The sequence below is a fragment of the Sceloporus undulatus genome, chromosome 2 (genome assembly GCF_019175285.1).
Source record: "Sceloporus undulatus isolate JIND9_A2432 ecotype Alabama chromosome 2, SceUnd_v1.1, whole genome shotgun sequence".
NCBI classification, from domain to species: Eukaryota; Metazoa; Chordata; class Lepidosauria; order Squamata; family Phrynosomatidae; genus Sceloporus; species Sceloporus undulatus.
The window spans coordinates 85,404,422-85,424,007 of record NC_056523.1 but is presented as its reverse complement, the minus strand read 5'-3'; the positions used below and the strand labels follow the sequence as shown (position 1 = coordinate 85,424,007).

Genomic DNA, 19,586 nt, shown 5'->3' with positions numbered 1-19,586 from the left:
GCTTGTTGGAAAGCACTTCATTGCTAGGAGAGGAGTGGAGACTTCGTCACTCACCATCCTACTCCCTAGCATCTCAGAAATCCCTACATTGGTGGTGCTTCCTGGCTTGTAAGATAGGTTTGGGAGGGACACATTCAATCATTGCCCTGACACAACGACCATAAACATGAATTCAAAAAGTTAAAATGTCATAACTCTGGCTAACAACATTAAAATACTCAAAAGGATGTCAGCCATCAGTCTTTTAATGGTGCCAGGATGTCGTGCAAGTAATAGTTGTATAGGGGTTAGGCTTGTGTGCATTTGATGTACCAATGGGTTGCTTCTATCACTTAAAACTTAGTTAATTATATGGAAGATGTACAGCTCTGAGAAAGCTAGGTCTATCTAAGCCTGCAGTCTGATTATTATTATTATTATTAACCTTTATTTATAAAGCGCTGTAAATTTACACAGCACTGTACATGCAATCTTTATAATTAGACAGTTCCCTGCCCTCAGGCTTACAATCTAAAAAGACATGATACAAAAGGAGAAGGGAGTGGTAGTGGGGAAGGGGAAGTGGATGAGGGCCAGGAGTTCTACTCTACCTCCGAGGTCTGTACCAAGGGAGATGGACTGGAGGGAGGGCTTGGCTTCTTAATGGATGGTTAATCTTCTTCCAGGGAGGCCTGATGGAGCTAGCCTGCCTCTCTAGTAGGATAATACATATAAATACATAGCAATACAGGAAATGATTCAATAAAACAGACAACAAAAGAACATCAAATAGCAAGTGACAATTATGCAATGCCTGGGAACGCTAATATATACTTATTTTGGTTTAGGTTACTAAACTCTCTCTGGAATACTTCTGAATAGACATGTAAATTACTGTATTGTAAATCTCACTGATTTCAAAAAGGTAACTCCACTTTTCTCTGGATTGTGTTAAAGATAAACCCTTTTATTTGTCCCCATGCTGTGGCTGGCAATATATATTCAAAATCCGTTCCCATAGACAAATGTATCAACTTGTGGTTTGGTTGAATAAAAATGGTTATGTGGCATACCACCCTTACTGTAGTGCCCTCATGGGAAATAAGCATGCCATCTGAATGTCACAGTTTCCACTGGTTGTGTAAATTGACCCTCAGATACATAATGTTTTGTTGAGTTTCAGAGTTGTCTTCCATTTGGCAATGTGTAGCAATGGCTGGAGTCTATGCCAAAGAGGTGGATACACTCTGGGTTTTAGACTCAACTTGAAAGGAGCTCTCCAAAGTGCTGAATCCCCAAAACATTTACAACATCTTGGACTGGTCCATTAAAGTTCACACTAAAGCTTGAAGCAAATTTATCTTTCCACCAACATGGCAGCCACCAGCATCCATGGGTAGGGAAAGAGAAGTTTAAATAATCATGCATATTTGCAGCCAGCTTTCTGATTATTATATATTTTGATGAGCAGAGGGCATACTACAGTAAGAATAATGTCTGCTAAGCACAAACCCATGCTTTTGTTCTTGCCAAACACAGAACAAAATAATTCTATCAATTGTGTCTAGATCAAGTAATAATGCCACTCTATTCTGCTTTGATCAGGCCTCACCTGGAATAGTGTGTCCAGTTCTGGACACTACAATTCAAAAAGGATTTTGACAAGCTGGAGCATGTCCAGATGAGCATGACCAAAATGATGAAGAGTCTGGAAACTATGCCTTACAAAGAGTGACTTAGGGAGCTATGTTAATTTAGCAAAGAGACAGTTAAGAGATGATACTGCAGCCCCTTTAAACATTGGAAGGGGTTTCATGCTGAGGATGGAACAAGCTTGTTTTCTGCAGCTCCAGAGAATAGGACCCAGAGCAATGAATTCAAACTCCAGAAAAAAAGGATTCCACCTCAACATTAGGAGGAACTTCCCAACAGTAAGAACTGTTCAACAGCAGAATATGTTGCCTTGGAGTGTGGTAGCCTTTTTAAACAGAGGCTCAGTGGCAATCTATTGGGGGTGCTTTGACTGTGTGTTCCTGCATGGTAGGGGTTGGATTGGATGGCACTTGCGGTCTCTTCCAACTCTATTATTCTAAGATATACTGTCTGCTCTGGCTGCATACACATGTGGTTAGAGTGTTAATGTCTCCATTATGCCAGGTTAATTCCATGAACCATCATTAAATGGGTATAATTTGCAATGAGACAGTTCACTTTAACCTATGTCTTTAAATGGCACACAGATCTAAAGAGGCCAGAAGCTGCACCAAAGGGCTGGAGCATGGCTTTGGCACAGCTTCCAACCTCTTAGGATGCATGCATCGTTTAAATAGCTTACCTTCAAAGTGACTCAAAGCAGCTTTATTTTGGCCTGCCTGTTCAGGCCCTAAGTATCCATTGATTCAATGAGTATATTTAAGTTGCAACTAGCTATTGGATTTAGTTTGTGTCCTCATGCACTTGTCCAGTATAAGTTATTGTTTTTGCTCTCTTTGACTCTGGTTATCATAAAACTCCATGCCCCCATAAACATTCCTCCAGTAATTCTTCCCTCCTTGAGTGTCAGAGCTTGTAAGTGAAACTGTTTGTGTGTCTCTTAATAATGACCTCTTGTGAATGTAAGTTTCTCTTTTTAAAAAAATAGCAGTAGGGGGGAGTCTCAAGCCAGTGCACTAATTTAACATATTTAGCGTCAACATGAGCTGGCAGTTCAGTCACAGAGTTCATGGCATTAAAGTATGTTAGAAAAAAGTCTGTAAGTAACTTGTCTTCCTAATGAAGAAAAGAATAGTGTCATACATTTAAGGGTGTATAAAAGAGGGGGGGGGGGGGGGGCTTGAAAATTTGAAAGAAGAAATGTAGCCCTCATGAGACTTGTTAAAACATTTCTGAGAGAAAAGAAAGTCAATGTTGTGAGCAAGTTCACAGTTTCCTCTCATATGGGTAGAACTCCATGATTCTGTTGCCAAGCAAGGACCACTAAAGCCATTTTCATCATCTGTCTAAGGCAGAGACACTTAGTAGTTCTTGCATTAGAGTGGAAGAACACTTCAGATTCCTGCATCATTTGCTAAAGTGCAGTGTGCCGTGATTTTTAAACATTAAGTAAGATTCAACACTAAAAGGCAGATTTAAGGTACAGTCCTATGTGAATCTGGTAGATATCAATGGGACTTACCTCTGGGGAATCTTTTACACTCTTAATTCTCCTACATTTTAAGTCCTGAGTCTTCTTGGCTGGTACTAACTAGAGTAGGTAGTACTGTAAATGACAATGATTAAATGAATCTTCTCTAAATAGGGCTAAAATGCTTGTGCAGAGACACGTTTCTTGCATTAAGCTAGAATGTGTCCATGGCATCATAGATTCTGAAATGTATACTATATACATTCAGCCTTCCATATCCATGGATTCTTTATCCATGGATTCAACCATCCATGATTTGAAAGTATTCAAAACATATAAATTCCAAAAACAAAACTTTGATTTTGCTATTTCATACAAGAGACACCATTTTGCTACACCACTGGATTTAAAGGGACTTGAGTATCCATGGATTTTGGTATCCACGGGGGATCCTGGAATCAAACCCCAGCAGTTACTAAAGGCCCACTCTAGAAATAAATGAATCACTTAGAATATTTCAGAGCCCAAAGGTGCTGCCAGATATCTTTTTCTGCAGTACAAAGGGTAGTCTAGGTAGTTGCTTCTGTTTTTGGAGCAGACTGAAATACCCTACCTATGTTTAGCTATGTTTCTTCTCATTCTGCTGTGTAACCTGACAAGGATTGTGAAGATATATGCACTGGGAGAAAATGAAAGATATTTGCTCATTTATGTTATTGTATTCATCTGATTATACTTCCAATCTGATCCACAACCCAATTTTGCAGAAGAGTTTAGATGTTAGCCAGTTCAGATTGACAGAACTCGGTGAGCTGGCATCCTCAAAGCTCTTCTACTTGAATGGACTGTGGAAGTGGGTTATTTATAAATTGAAGTGTAAACAATTATGTGCATGGGTAGGTAAAGGTAATTTTTATTCTTTGTACTTTGGTACTCAGAATTTAAAAATGGCAGCAGTTCCACTTGAACTTGTTATATAAAAGCAAGAAACGTTTTTTTCCAATTCCATCTTGGAAATATAACTTCAGGCCTCATTCCCACTAAATCGATTTGAACTGGTTCAAATGACCCTGGGCCACACTTAATCCAAATCGCTGAAGCGATTCCAAGAGGGGGACATGTGCTAGACCCATTTAACCCGCTTCTTTTTGATACTGATTTTTTCTGCTTCTTTTTTGATAAATCAATTCAGTGCAAGTGTGAATGACATGCAGATTGGAATAGATTCAAATTTCCCCTTTGGCTGACTGGAACCGAATCATTTTGAATTGATTCAGTTGTGAATGGGAACCACAAGTGGATTATTTTGGAGGGGGGGAAATGCGATTGAGGCAAATACAGTGGGGGGGAAATGCGATCGGGGCAAATATAGTGGGAACCACACTCCACTGTCAAATCAATCCATCAATTTGGATCACACATCAATTTATCTGTGAGTGGAAATGGGCCCTCAGATTTTGGGGAGCTTTCTTTTGAAAGCTTTCTTCATGGTTTTCTTCATTAAGTTGAGTGGGGCTAGCATTGCAGTTTTACCCTGCTTTGGAAGTTCTTATCCTTACAGCTTCCTGTATTTCTTGCAGGGTAGTCCAGTTGCATAAAAATTATTGATGGTTGTTGATTTTACTGGAACAGATTGCTACTGTAATGCAGCAGGCAGAGCTATCCAAATTAAGGCACACCGGCATCCTGAAATCTCTCCTGCAAATCTGGCAAAGCCACGGGGATGTGAAAGTCCTCGGAAATTAATTTGAATAGTACAGATGGTATTCTGCTAGGAAAGCCCAGCAGCATTGCCATTTGCTGGAAAGGTTTTCTTTTCTTTTATCAGAACCTCCTGTCTTCCTTTGCCTCACATTTTCCTGGCTGGTGCAATTGTTTCACAGCAGCATGTCACCTATGAAGATAAGAGACCAAGCATCTCTTAAGATCTCTTTGACAAAGGTGGGTTGTTGATCACTTGGTGACCAATTTGAGGGGGCTTTTTGGCTGTGAAAGGTCCACCATAGAAGAATTGGGATTATTTGTCTTTCTGTTATATCTGCTGTCTCCCTGCCGAGGTTGTAGGCAGCAGATGGAAAGATTTGTACAGAGATGTTACATTTGCATAGCTCTTTCCTGCCAAAAAAATTGAAATAAAGACATGCCACCTAAGAAAATAGGCCTTTTCCTCAGCAATCTTTTCTCTTTTTAAGGGATTCTTTGAGACCTTTTCCCCTCAGGAAGAACCATTTCTAAATCTCACAGAACAGTAAGCTTGCTTTGCAGTGTGTGTCAGGTGCATATTTGCGTTGCATAAATTTATTCTGTATTTTAAGTGGGTTTTGTTTTCGTTCCCTTTTCTAAAACTATACTCACTGATAAGAAATAAAATAGTCTGCTGCTTGAATGCATTATTCTTTTCTAAAGCAATGTTGTTTCTTTGGGCTTTTAGAATTTATAGCACAGATATCTCTTTAACACTTTTTGAACAGTTTTGAATTTTAAAAAATAACAATGCATCCCACAAACAACTATATGGGTTTCTATTTTCCAAACAAGATAGGATAACAGGGCCAGAGTAGTGTTGATGACTTTCTCTGTTCTAAACCCCACTTATATCAGCCTAAGTCCTATTTTATTTTATTTTATTTTATTTTATTTTGGTATGATGAAAAGAGGTCTCCAGTATCCCCTTACACAGCTTTTACTCTGGGTTCAAAAGGATGACTAGATGGCTCTTGGTTTCAGCTCCACTCCCAACCACTGGATGTGTTTGTGCACCCAGGTAAAAGGGGTAACCTTCGCTCCAGGACCACTGATGGAGCTATGCTGGCAGAAATTTACACTCTACAAGCAGTCCAATAGGACTTAGCCAGAGTATCTACAGAGAAAATATTTCTGTTTTTCACTCTCCCTACAGTTTAATTATTTGTACAACAGACAGACAGACAGACAGACAGACAGAGCAAGTTCTTCATTTTTCTTTGTAAAAGAGTCATTACTTGGGTCCTCCTCTGAGTTTGCCATCACCAGCTCCAGCTAATTATAGTCATTATAAAGGCAAAATATAATTGGTGCTTTGGTGGTGTATTAGTGATGCCCCTGATTATAAGCATAAGCACTCCAAATGATATGAATTGCCAAGACTATTGCTGTCCAGTGTTCTCTGCTGTCTTGCACCCATCAAGCATGATGGTCAAGGCAGGTGAGCCTTGTCAGACACCAATACAGTCTGCATTCACATATGCAAAAAGATGTTGCCTTTTGAACAAGGAGCCAAGAGGTTGGGCTATGGGGCTTTTTACCTGTTGGTTTTATTTATTTATGTATTTATGTGTTTTATTATGTATGTATTTTAATCTGTTGTGAGCCGCCCTGATCGTAGGAAGGGCGGCATATAAATAAAAATTTTATTTATTATTTATTTATTATTATTAGTAGGCTCAACTATGACTGCACCCTATGATAGAGAGGCTAAGACCATAATTTTTTAAGAACAAGGAGAGAGTTCCAGTGTGTGTGAGTGTTATTGATTAGTTTCACAATGGTTAAAGTACTGTTTGAAAATGTGTGGAACTGATAGTAGCAGTGAGAATTTCTCCACTCCACTCCCTCCTTCTAAACTGTGACATGTTGACATCTGTTAGGACCAAAACATGTGATACAGATCTGTGATCATTTTTCCCATTGCTTTCTTTTCTCTACTTCTATTTGTTTACTACTACTGCTATGACAGCTATTAGTACTGCTATTACTACTCACTAAATTACAGAGCCGAGATTTCTGATTTTGATAATAGTAATGGGTATCTTTGCCCTGGTCTAAATCTATCCCTACCCATCTTCCACCAGTGACATTTGCCCCATACTTACCCAAGCACAATTTATCCCCCTTACCCCAGCAAAATTTTCTCAATTGAAATCCACCACCACCCTGGCCACTACTGGTGCAACAAGATGAAGGGATGGAATTGAGGCATAATGACAAGGCAATAGCCTAGTGGATAGATTAAAAACCAACCCATCCAGTATTTTTGAACCAGTTAAAACTGGACCCATCTCCAATGATTCATGTTTAAACATGTAAGAAAACCCCAGACCTGTCATCACATCTGTTTCATTTCCTAAATCTACGTATTCCATATACTTCCCAAAAACTGAGACAACTGAGGGCCCTAGTCCCAGGTTTTGAACTGCTTTTATTTAACAAAATAGCTCCCAGTATGCCACAGTACTTTGTATTGTTCTCGATGTGTATGTGCTTCTCTCAGCCTTTTCCCATTGCTTTCCATAGTGGCAGTGAAAACCATTGGCTGGAATTCTGTTATTGTCATACACACATGTAACCTGGTATTGCGCGTGCACATCCCCCTTTTGAATGCTGTGGGAGGGTGTATTCAATACCTCTATGTGCATTGCCACTCCAGGCACCTTCAAAGTACCTAGAGTGCCCTACAGTGGGCATTTACCGGCTGTGAGGCCAAGACGCACCTAGTCACACCTAACTGCAATTCTGCAGCTGGTAGATGGGAGCAGGCATCATCCACCCATGTACTCAATGGATATCTGGAACTGTGATGTTAGCTGCCTTCTCCTTGCTGCAGAACTGCAAAATTCCATTTTTACAATATCTCTCATTTCATCTTAATAAAAATAATAAAATCTTAATAAAATTTCAAAGGGCTAAATGTATTTAAAACCCTATCCTCAGTTCAGCTGAACTGAGGTTTCAGGGTTTAATCTGATATCTTGTGCAACTTCACTGGGTTGCAAGTAGCAGTTGTTTGGTATTGTTGTATATGGCATCTGTTCTTGTTGCTGTTTTACATATCACTTCTGTAATGGCAGTGTAAATCCTCTGTTGACCAATATGAACAGTTAATTTTAAAAAAATGACTTGGCTTAAATCTTGCACTGATAACTTTCACAGCTGCACACAAGTGCCATGGGAGAGGTTTACATATGCTTTTAGAGGTGCATGTGAAAATGTTCTCAAGCTCTTAGCTGACATTGTGAAATAGAAAGTTCACAAGTGGTTGACACTGAGCCCTGCTGAATCAAACCAAAGGTCCATCTTATCAAGTATTCATTATCCAATAGCAGCCATCCACATGCTTTTTTTCAAGCAGTGTCACTGAATCATGAAGCCCCCTCCCTCATGTTCTAAGTCCCCAGCATGTCATAGTTAGGGAGCTGCTTTGAAATGAGCTTGCTGAAGCTTGGCGCCACAAATGGGCTGGATCCAGACTTAGTCATGTTTAAAGTAAACCCACTGGATCTGGATTGTGGGCATGCAACAATGCTGCAGGAACTGGATTTTCCGAACTCCTCCTGGCCATGGAAGCTCCAAATCTATATTGGTAGGTAGGATACTGGTGAATGTGATAAGCAGTAGGTGAAATGAAAAGAAGAGTCCTCCCCCAATAACTGGGCAGAGGTACCTTCTGAAGTGCAGTTCCTCCATACATGAAAGAAAGGCCTTGGATCAAGCCATAAAAATCAATGGGATTTTAAATGCAATTCCTTTCTCCAGTTGATATCAGTGGATCTACTCTAAGCATGACTAAGTCAGGATATAAACTGTCTAAGTAAAGATTTTTAGGACTCACAGTCCCAAGCAAGTAAGCCTACTGTGTTTAATAGGATTTACTTTCAGGTAAGTTTGCTTGGAGTTTGAAGTATTAATGTCAGTTTCCTGATCATAGCTATCACTTATTTTAATACCTTGCCTTGTCTGCCTTGTCTGGACACTGGTGCTTGACACATCAGATAATTACCAGTGTTGATATACTAAAATACTGTGTAGACAAAATCCTGAAAGCAGAAGACGTTTTCTGCTGGTATAAAGCAATGAAATGGAGAACTGTCAGACTCCTCTCTCTCTTGGAATGTAGCATAAAAGCAAAGCTTGTATGCCATCCCAGTTTTGCATCTATGTGAGTACTTAGTCTTGATACCAAGGTGTTTATCATGTAAACAGGACAAATATTAAATGTTTTCTCATGAAGAGGTTCACATTTTGTTTTTCTCCTTTATTTTATTTTATTTTTAATTTATGTATGTGTGTGATTGTATGAGAAAAAAACAAAGCTTTTTTTTATCAAGTAACATCAGTCCTTGCACATTCTATGCAAAATTTTGTAAGCATTGCAATAATGCTATGAATTACACAAGGAACTATTTTAACTTTATTACACTTTCTGTATAAAAAGGATTTGTATTTAAAATTATTTCAATTGCAATCTTGTAAAATATATTAATAAAATAATGATTGTTAAGAAAGGAAGTGTGGCTCCTTTTTTAAACCCAGTTATAGGTACAGCCAGCATGGTGTAGTAGTTTGTGTGTTGGCTTACGACTCTGGAGACCAGGGGAATCAGCCATTGAAACCCACTGGGTCATCTTGATGTGATGTGGATGAGAACTCCAATGAACCCACACACAGAGAGAGACTTAAATATTGAAAGATTGTAGTAACTGCTATACGTATTCCAACCACTCAAAAGTTAGTCACCTTGACCCTTTCTTTGACCATGTACAAGCATATCTGCCCAGACATCTCACAAATGTCCCTACACATCCAGAAGATCTGTTTATTTCAGAGGAAAGAAACGTCTACATGTGTAAGAAACCATGTGGATGATTCTTTTCACTGAAATGAATGGAGAAAGGACCCCACAGAGCAGTCTGTGTCTTCAATGGAGTTCTCATCCACATTTCTAGATCAGGGTGTGGAGAACAGGTAGCAGAGATAGAATCCACAACAGAAGGAGATTGCTTCCTAGGTTGTGACAGCTCAAGCCTGTCAATGGGAACTAGTGTGGGGCAGCTTGTTTCTCCTTTCCACCCTGGCCTCAATTCATTATTTTCACATTTTTAATTTCCAGTTACACTAAATGGGAGGAAAATCAAACTTGTCAGTGCAACAAACAGGCCTTGAATCCATGGAATTCTCTCCTCTGTCATTACAGATGTGAATCTACATCAGTGGAACTTTCTGCTAGCATACTGGGGGCTCTAAGGGGGGGGGGGGGGGGTAAAGGGGGTCTGCTGCCAAGAATGCTCCACTGCTAGGGTGGCACTTCTAGGGGGAAAACTGCCTATCATTGGCTAACTGATGGACTTTAGAACTGAAACCAAAAATAAAAAAAATGTTCTTGTACTTCCTGAAGAGATTATAGAGATGGCTAGAAGATGTGGTCCCTGTCTATAACACTGTCATGTGTCTCTTCCTATCCAGCTACCAATGATGTAGGAGTCACTTTAGGCTCAAGCAAAGCACAATGCAAGTGGTCACTGAAAAGCATCCCATGCCCATGGCCCAACCAAAAAATCTCCACAAGGACATTAAAATAAGAATATGATATTATTGCTCTAATGTTTCCAAAGCCAGAAGGAAGAACACAGTCATTTCGGTGGATATAGAAGAAAAATATTTTAATTTTGAATTGAGCTAGCAAACCTTTTTTACCACCTCAGCAAACAATTAAATCAGTTTCACAGATTTTTGATTAGCTACAACTGGGGCCTTGTTCCCACTATGTTTAAATCAGGATCGGAATCCGGGTTAAATGGGCATGGTTCCCACTTAATCCAATTATAGAAATCGATTATAGAAATTCAGAAAGGGAGGGCCATGCTTTTTGACCATTTTTACCCACTTAACTGGCATCAAAAAGATGCTGATAAAATGGAGTGTTTTGTGGGCTGAATGATCAAGTGGGAACTAGGCGGACCTGAATCAGAATCAAATCCGCCCTAGTTCCTGGCAGCCCAGCCTGGAGGCATCTGGCATGGCCCGGCCTGTCACTGGTCTCTCCTGGCCCCAAAATCCCCAGCCCACCCTCCTTACTGGCTTCTTTGGCCACTGACTGGCTTCCCTGCACCTTTTTTTAAATTTACTGCTGCCGGGGAAGGAGGGAAGGAGATTGCAGAGAAACTGAAAGCCTTGCAACCTCCTTCCCAGCTTCCCGCCAGCTTCTCTGTGACCTCCTTCTGGCCTCCCCGGCCACGGGAGATTTTAAAAAATGTCACAGGGAAGCTGGTCAGCAGTCAAAGAAGCTGGTAAGGAGACTGGGCCATGGATTTTGGGGCCAGGAGAGGCCAGTGATGGGATGGGCCAACAAGCTGTCCCCCACCACTTGTTGATTCCTGAAACTGGCACAAACGTAATGGGAACTACATTTTTTATGAACCAGTTTCAGGAATTGGTTCAGAAAATGGATTTTCCAGTAAGTGCGAATGGCCTGGAGTAGACCCACTGAAATAAAAGCTGAATTGTGAGCCCACATGTAAATGCCTCTGATTCAATGGCTCTGCTCTAGTAGGGACTAACAATAGGATTCATGTTAGTAGTTACCTCCACAGTACACACCCTGGTTAATACTGTCCAGTGAGAAGGAATGAAATAACAATGTGATTGTTCTACACTGCCTGGTTCTAACACCTGAAAAATGTTAGATATATCGGGTAACTGTGCCAGATTGTCCTTGAAGTCAGAACTAGCCTGAACTTTCAACAGGAGAGATATTGGCTGCAATCCTGAAAGGCTCAGAATAGCAAAATAGTTCTGCACATAGGCCTATCCTAAGCTGAGCCATATATTGTCTTTCCAGACTCACCGTTCAGCCTCTAAATTCCCCACCTTGTGGGCATTGGGCAGAATTGGAAAAGTATCCAGCAATATCCATCACAGTCCAGAAGACTTTGGAGGAGGTATGACAAGTTGGGGGGGGGGGGGCTTTCAACATTGTGGAGTAAGAAAGTGGAGAACCAACTTCCATAGTCCCCAAGGTCAAATGCCCAAAGACAGATGCACACAGAATCCATGTTTCTATGCCACTAACAGGATGTCAGTCATTGAAACTGATGGCTAGCATCCTGTCCAGTATTTACAAGATTGTAAATGAGATTTACAATCTCATAACTTTAGGGATTAATGGATTAAATGACTCAACATGAGTTACAAACATCCCTCTTAAATCCAACTCCAACCAAACTGAGTCACTGGGAAATGACAGATGTGCCATTGTTGTAGCTACATCTGAGGATGCAGAATCTTACAATTAAAATTGGTCACTGGTTCCCAAATGTAGCTAAATAAGGACTGAGATCCTTCACTGCTGGATTTTAAAGTTCCATAAAGAGTACTGAAATCTCATTTCCCCTCCTGACATGCTTCCCCTAAATATTTTCTTTCTGGGTACCCCCTCCATGACCATTCACTGGGCAGGGGAACATGGAGGAGAACAAAGGAGTACCACGCAGCAGCCAACACATCAGTTCATCCTCCTGAACAGACCTGCTGAATTCCTCCATCCATTTTGGCCACAAAAGTACTATACACAGGTGTAACTTTCAGTTAAGGTTGAGTATGTTATTAACAGGATGCCAGTTACAGTTGGGTTTAATGTAAAGTGGAGGAAAAGAAAGGTACAAAATGATCATGTGGCAATTATCTATTTTTGTATTTATTGCAAATTAATGCTGGTGTAAAATAAAACTGAGTTTGCAAGCCTACATTAAAATATGCAGTTATTTCAGTCTCTTTTCTTCTTATTTTAATAAAACATTATTAATAAATTGTATCAGGATATTAAGAGGGTCATATGAGTTTGTTCTGTACAAGTATCAATATATTTTTAAAACTACAAGCTTCTGATAATATTTTTTTGGCTGTTGCATGTTTCTGTCCACCCACAGAAATGCTTATTTTCCCTGCAAGGCCTTTATTTTCATCTTACAAGAAAACACACTAGTGTACTCAGAAAATGCCAACTGTCATGCTAGGATGGAATATGTTGGCACCATCTGCTCTTCTTTATTAAGCAAGGATGGTGGGTGTGGACTTAATGAGAATGCATCAAATATTTAATTTTGAAAACATCATTGGAGGGAGTGACTTTTGATGGCAAAAGCAGAAGCTTGTCGAAACTAAACAGAACCAAATACCAAGACCTAACAAAAGCTGTAGATGCTTTCAAGGAAAGGCTGTTGCTAGGTATCTAAGCACTAATGTGACGAAAATGTGATTTCAAGGTGTCAGTCACATCCAAAACACACAGGTTGCTAGGATTTCACATGTATAGGTACTACCAATTTGCCTAAACATAGACAATCATGAAAAATTATTTACTAAGGAGGGAAGGGAGCATAACTCAATGAGAGAGTGCATGCATTTCAAGAAGATTTTACTCTTTATAAAGGATGAGGTAACAAGGGAATCTGTTATGAAGCCCTGTGGATTTTATGCCACTTTAACAATTTGAGATGTCCCTCCACCCAAAGAAGAACTTTCAACTTTGAAAATTCACAAATTCTTTTGCAGCTCTAACAGCAAGCAATTTTACACACACATTTCAGTTCACATACATCATGCTCACCAGTCCCACCAAGCTAACGTCAGTTATATCTGTGGTTACTGGGACACATAGACTGCATCCTATTAGTGTCTTACATATATCTAAGTGCAGCTTTTGTACATAAGTCCATTTTTAGATAGGGTACAGAGGTCTATTCTTTTGTCCTGGTGTTTCATCCAAAACCCTCCCATCACCTTCCAGAAGCTTTTATCAGACAGCATGGGAGAGTAAATTTAGACCATGGAAATCCAGCTGCTCTAAGGTGCTCTATTTCTTCCTCTCCCCTACTGAGCTGAAACCATGAGCTTCTCTGTAGTCTTAATTGCCTCCCCGCTCCTTCCTTTCTCCAGTAGTAACAATGCTAGTGAGCAGTAGGAGGACATGGAACTGTTCATGCAGACCTATAAACACATAGGATTTCAGGCATTGTGCACATCTGATGGAGTAGATGAGATGGTCTACAATATTGGGGATTATCAGAATTGTAACACAGACAAATGGTGTATATTATTTTCAACAAATTAAATGTCTAACTAGATCATGACCAATGGTAAAGAGGATGGAAAATAAATAGGAATTCAAAAATAGAACTGATATGATCACTCCGGAAAATTTGCAATCATGTCAACAGAATCTTCTTCAGTGACTTATCACATGTAAATCCAATCAAAATTGCAATATATAGTCTTAATTTCAATATTCAAGATTCATCCAGCAACTTGACTCCTATCAGTAAAAGGTAATCAAAAATACAGAGTATACGACACCTAATACTGCAAAGGAAAAATAGATAACATATATGCATACCATGAAAATCCCAATGAGATATGTGAATGCTGTGGATATAGTATATCTAGATTTCAGTAAGACCTTTGACAAGGTTTCCCATGACATTCTTGCAAACAAGCCTGTAAAATGTGGGCTAGACAAGGCAACTGTTACATGGATTAGTAATTGGTTGACTGGCCGAACCCAAAGGGTGCTCAACAATGGCCGCCAATGGCTCCTTTTCATCCTGGAGAGAAATGACCAGTGGGGTTCTATTCTGGGCCCAGTGCTATTCAACATCTTTATCAATGACTTGGATGACAGAATTGGGGGCATACATATCAAATTTGCAGATGACACCAAATTAGGAAGAATAGCTAATGCTCCAGAGGACAGGATCAACATTCAAAACGATCTAAATAGACTAGAAAGCTGGGCCAAAGCTAACAAAATGAAATTCAACACAGAGAAATGTAAGGTACTGCACTTAGGGCAGAAAAATAAAATGTACAGATATAGGATGGGGGACACCTGGCTGAATGAAACTACATGTGAAAGGGATCTAGGAGTCCAAGTAGACCACAAGTTGAACATGAGTCAATAGTGCCAAGCGGCACCTAACAAAGCCAATGCGATTTTAGGCTGCATCAATAGAAGTATATTGTCTAATCAAGGGAAGTAATATTGCAAATCTATTCTACTCTGGTCAGGCCTCACCTGGAATATTGTGTCCAGTTCTGGGCACCACAATTTAAAAAGGATGTGGATAAAGTGGAGCGTGTCCAAAGGAGGGCTAATAAAATGGTGAAGGGTCTGGAAACCATGGCCTATGAGGAACGACTCAGGGAGCTGGGGATGTTCAGTCTGGAAAAGAGAAGGTTAAGAGGTGATATAATAGCCCTGTTTAAATATTTGAAGGGATGTCATATTGAGGAGGGAACAAGCTTGTTTTCTGCTGCTCCAGAGACTAGGACCCGGAACAATGGATGTAAGCTCCAGGAAAAGAGATTCCACCTCAACATTAGGAGGAACTTCCTGACAGTAAGGGCTGTTCGACAGTGGAACACTCTTTCTCGGAATGGAGTCTCCTTTGGAGGTCTTTAAACAGAGGTTGGATGGCCATCTGTCAGGGATGCTTTGATTGTGAGTTCCTGCATGGCAGGGCGTTGGATTGGATAGCCCTTGTGGTCTCTTAAAATTCTATGATTCTATGACACAAAGAATTGAATCCATCCAACAAGCATTTCTCACAATGAAAAGAGACCTAACAGAAGGTCTCTCTCTCTCTCTCACACACACACACACACGTCCACCCCTCATACAATGTACAGAAGGGCAACTCAATGCAATCCATTAACAGTATCCGATGCTATACAAACTGTATAAACTCTGCAAACACAATGAACTGTCATTCCAAGAGGATGAAACCAATGATGAACTTTCTGTGCATGAATATGGTATGATTTAAAGTGTTTGAAGGCATAAAATATTGTAGTAAAAAGAGGCTCAGGACTTGTTTTATTTATTTTGTTTTAAACAAACATAAAAGGCTTATTTAAAGATTCAAGGCCCCCAGAAACTTCTCATTTATGGTTCAAATGTGCTCATTAACAGAATAACCCCAGACCTTGCCACGGCTCCATTGGTTGGTTCTCACTCTGCTCTCAAGTTAGTAATGGGAGAAAAATACTGGATACTAAGCAGGGCACCAATTAGATGAACCAAAGGTGGTGGTAGAATTATATACTTTATGAAATCAACTGAATTTAATGTAGAGATTCAAGGATTATTTGAGTTTTATATAATAATAAAAAACATTTACGTAAATCTCAAATGTTAAAATGACTGGAATTTTAAACTAACCTAGACTGTTCCACCAAACCACCAGATACCTCGAAAAACTCATAACAAAGACAAAATAATGAGTTTTAGCCCAAAATCTAGTACAGTATCTGGTTATCCAGCAGATTTAGAGCAGACTGTTTTGAGATAACTGTGCTCCCTCATTCACTGATTTTGATGGGGAGGAGGAGATAATATTATCTTACATTAATAAGCAGTGGCTGGCATTCTGTTAGGTAGTTATGAATACATAAGTTTGACTTACACATTTGTAACTGTTCAGTATTCATGTTTATGATCATGGTAGCACTATTGCCATGATCACATATACCGTTAAAAAGCTACCTTGACAGCCAGCAGCCTCAGCATGTCATGGAGGACTGTTCTCTTGGTTATTGAGGTGCTGGTGGATAATATTTCCACCATCTTCACCACCAGTGAGCTGCAGTGCAACAATCAGAAGCAGGAGCCCTGTTGCAGCTCCTTGTCCCACCATAGATTGCTAGTGGAAGGATGGATTGCTAGTGGGATTGCTAGTGCTTCCCCCAATCACCAGCAGAACAGACCTCCATTTCTCAGTTTGGCAATTAGCTGTTACAATAGGTTTGGAGGTCAGGTCAGGGGACAACATGTAGTTAAGTATTCTTAACTTTGGCTGTGATGTAGGATCTCAGCCAATATTTTCTAAACCTCCTCCTCCCCAACACACACACATATAAATCTACTGGGGGGGGGGGATGGAAGAGCTGCAGAGTACCTTTTAACCGGTAGCATTATGAGTTTCATGTCTAGGCAACCAAACAGACAAGATTCATTAGATTAGAATGGTGTTGTTTATTATGGGTGGGTCTTAGAATAATTAACCCAAATGACACAACAGAGTCCCATTTAAGCCACATAGCTTCCAGTTTAAGCATATAGCTTGCAGTTTACACCAAGTTTACACCAAGAAATGACTAGTTTCCAAGTCAAAGGATTTCCTTTCTTCTTATGGAAGAGTGGGTTTCCCCTCTGATGGTTTCATTAGCCCCATAAAATAACACTGGCATGCCAGATATGTGTACCTCTTATACCTGAGAGAAAAATGAAAATGATTTTAAGACAGGAAGAGAACCTTTAAGGAACGTTACTCTCAGTCTCAGCCTCTAGAAAGCAATTTTAAAATATGGGGCAAGGCAACCCACTTTCAGCTATGATTAGTGAGTTTCTCTAAGGCTTCCTATTCCCTCCAAAATGTCCTCATTACATCTAACCAATGTTTTCATTCCATCTGTGAACACTTCAGGTTGGTTAAAACCACAGGTTATTTCTGATGGCTATGGCTGCTTCTGGGATCTGGACTCCAATGGTGTCACTAAGCGTCCTTTACTTATTACATCTACTGCCACTAATGACCTCAGTCCAATGTGACGTAGTGTGCTTTCCTTGAGATTTCCAGCTCATCTCAAAACATACAGCTAATATTTGCAAAAACATAACTGTGATCACAGCTACTACAGTGGTACCTCGGGTTACGAAATTAATTCGTTCCGCGGCTAATTTCGTAACCCGAAAAACCTTCGTAACCTGAATTGCCATAGGCGCTAATGGAAAAAAATAGCTCTCTGCTGCCCTCCGGTGGCGGCATAGCGCCGAGGTTTTTTCGTAACCCGAAAAAACCTTCGTAAGCCGAAACAATAAATCCCTATGGGATTTTTTCGTATCCCGAAAAATTCGTAAGCTGGGTAATTCGTATCCCGGGGTACCACTGTATATGGAAAAATATACGAATGGTTGATTGGTATTTGATGGGACTGTTTCACTTTCATTTTTATCCCATTGTGAGAGGTCAAAGGGAGGTGCAAGGTCAAGTTGTCCCCTAGAGATGGAAGATGGAGGATGGCAGGACCCAGAGAATGCCTCAGGGGCCAGGGAAGAGATGCTGCAACATGGAAAGCTGGGAGAGGGATAGAAAAGAAGGAAGGAGCATGCAAGAGGGGGCACGTGAGGAAAGACTATTGCATTCAATGTTTTGGGGACGGAAGGAGGACACTCATGTGCACGCGCGTCCTGCAAAAAACCGAGTTTATCACACACGAAGACGTTTTTTGCCGATGGAAGGTTTTTTGCCGATGGAAGGTAATCCGTCAGGCAAAAATCACGCCTGTCAGGCCTGGACGCGAACAGGTGCACGCCGGGGGACAGAACTGGGCCTCTTGGAGGACGTCTTCATGTGCGATAAACTCCGTTTTTTGCAGGACGTGCGCGCACACGAGCATCCTCCTTCTGTCCCCAAAACGTTGAAAATTGTGTGTGCGATAAGGTCCAAAGTCAGGAGAAGGAAAGAGGAGGAAGAAAAGACTGGGCAGTGGCCTTATCCCAACGAGGTGTGAGAGGCAGAAGTGGGAGCCAGGGACCTGACGTTCTTAGAGACCCAAAGATTGAAGGGTTCATTGGGGAGTGAGTTCGAGCGATCTCTCTGGAACCTTACGAGGCTGGACCAGGCCCGGCTCACCACAAAGAGAAGATGCCCAGTTTCTGGTAGGGCATTAGGGGGAGGTGCTGGCCCTCAGGCAGACATCCTAGAGCTTTGGAAAAAGCAGACTGGGAGAATTAGGAGAAAGAGAGCCTAAAGAGAGAAGAGCCGTTGATAGACTGCTAGGAAAGTTAGAAGCAATATAGAAGGAAGGTTGTGAAGTAACAATGAGACTGAATGACTAATGGACATTTAAGTTGTTAAAATAAAGAGTTCTGTTTAAGCATCACTATCCATCTGTGAGGACTTTTGGTTTGGGGGAGGAAATTGACACCTCTAGAAGTCCCAACCTTCTGGGAGAGGCCTGTGGCACTGTGACACCCATACAGCAAAGGAAACACTGGAAGATGATCCAGGCTGCCCCCCTGATTAGCAAGTGCAGCCTCATAACTGTCACTGGTGAATTGTCTGCACTTTCACCTTGCAGGGAGATTGAGATTCTTTTTCTATGTGTACCCATAACATGCACTAGAATTATCTTTGTTCAGGCATGTCCCCGCCCCCATTAACACACACACAAGGTAAAATCTTAGCATCAAAACAGAAGCATTGTTGTGTGTGTGGAACAAGCACACCAAGATACTGCACCACACTGGTGGATTGCACAGTTCCAATAGGCATAGTTACATCTTGTGTCCCTCCCCCTCCCTGCATGCTTTACCTACCTGCTTTCTGACTCTGTGCCCCTCTCTGCAGCCATTTAGTGGCCAGGGGATAGGACAAAGGACAAGCAGGCATGATAGAAAAATGTCATGCCCTTCTGCCTGGATTCTGTTTTTTTCCCTTGTCCTCTTCTCTCTCTGGCCACTGAGTGTCTGTGTGTGCCATAGGCAAACAGCAAGAACAAATAAAAACTGGGACATGTTCACAGTGGGAAAATAATTTCTTTTTTAAAAATAAGAGGTTTTGACCATTGCACAGCACATGGGTCTTTGTCTCTCCTCCTTCTTTCACTATGCCTACAGCAGCAAGTGTCCAAAGGAGAGATTCATTTAAAGAAGACAGCTACATAGAAGTCA

General features: G+C 40.7%; 1 long non-coding RNA gene across 1 annotated transcript in view; it reads right to left on the bottom strand.

The window, feature by feature from the left end:
- Positions 1-19,325, bottom strand: part of LOC121922183 — a 39,863-nt gene extending 20,538 nt beyond the window's left edge. The window contains exon 1 of the long non-coding RNA XR_006102117.1: positions 19,233-19,325. This is a non-coding gene — a long non-coding RNA (uncharacterized LOC121922183). The remainder of the gene's footprint in view (positions 1-19,232) is intronic.
- Positions 19,326-19,586: the final 261 nt, after the last annotated feature.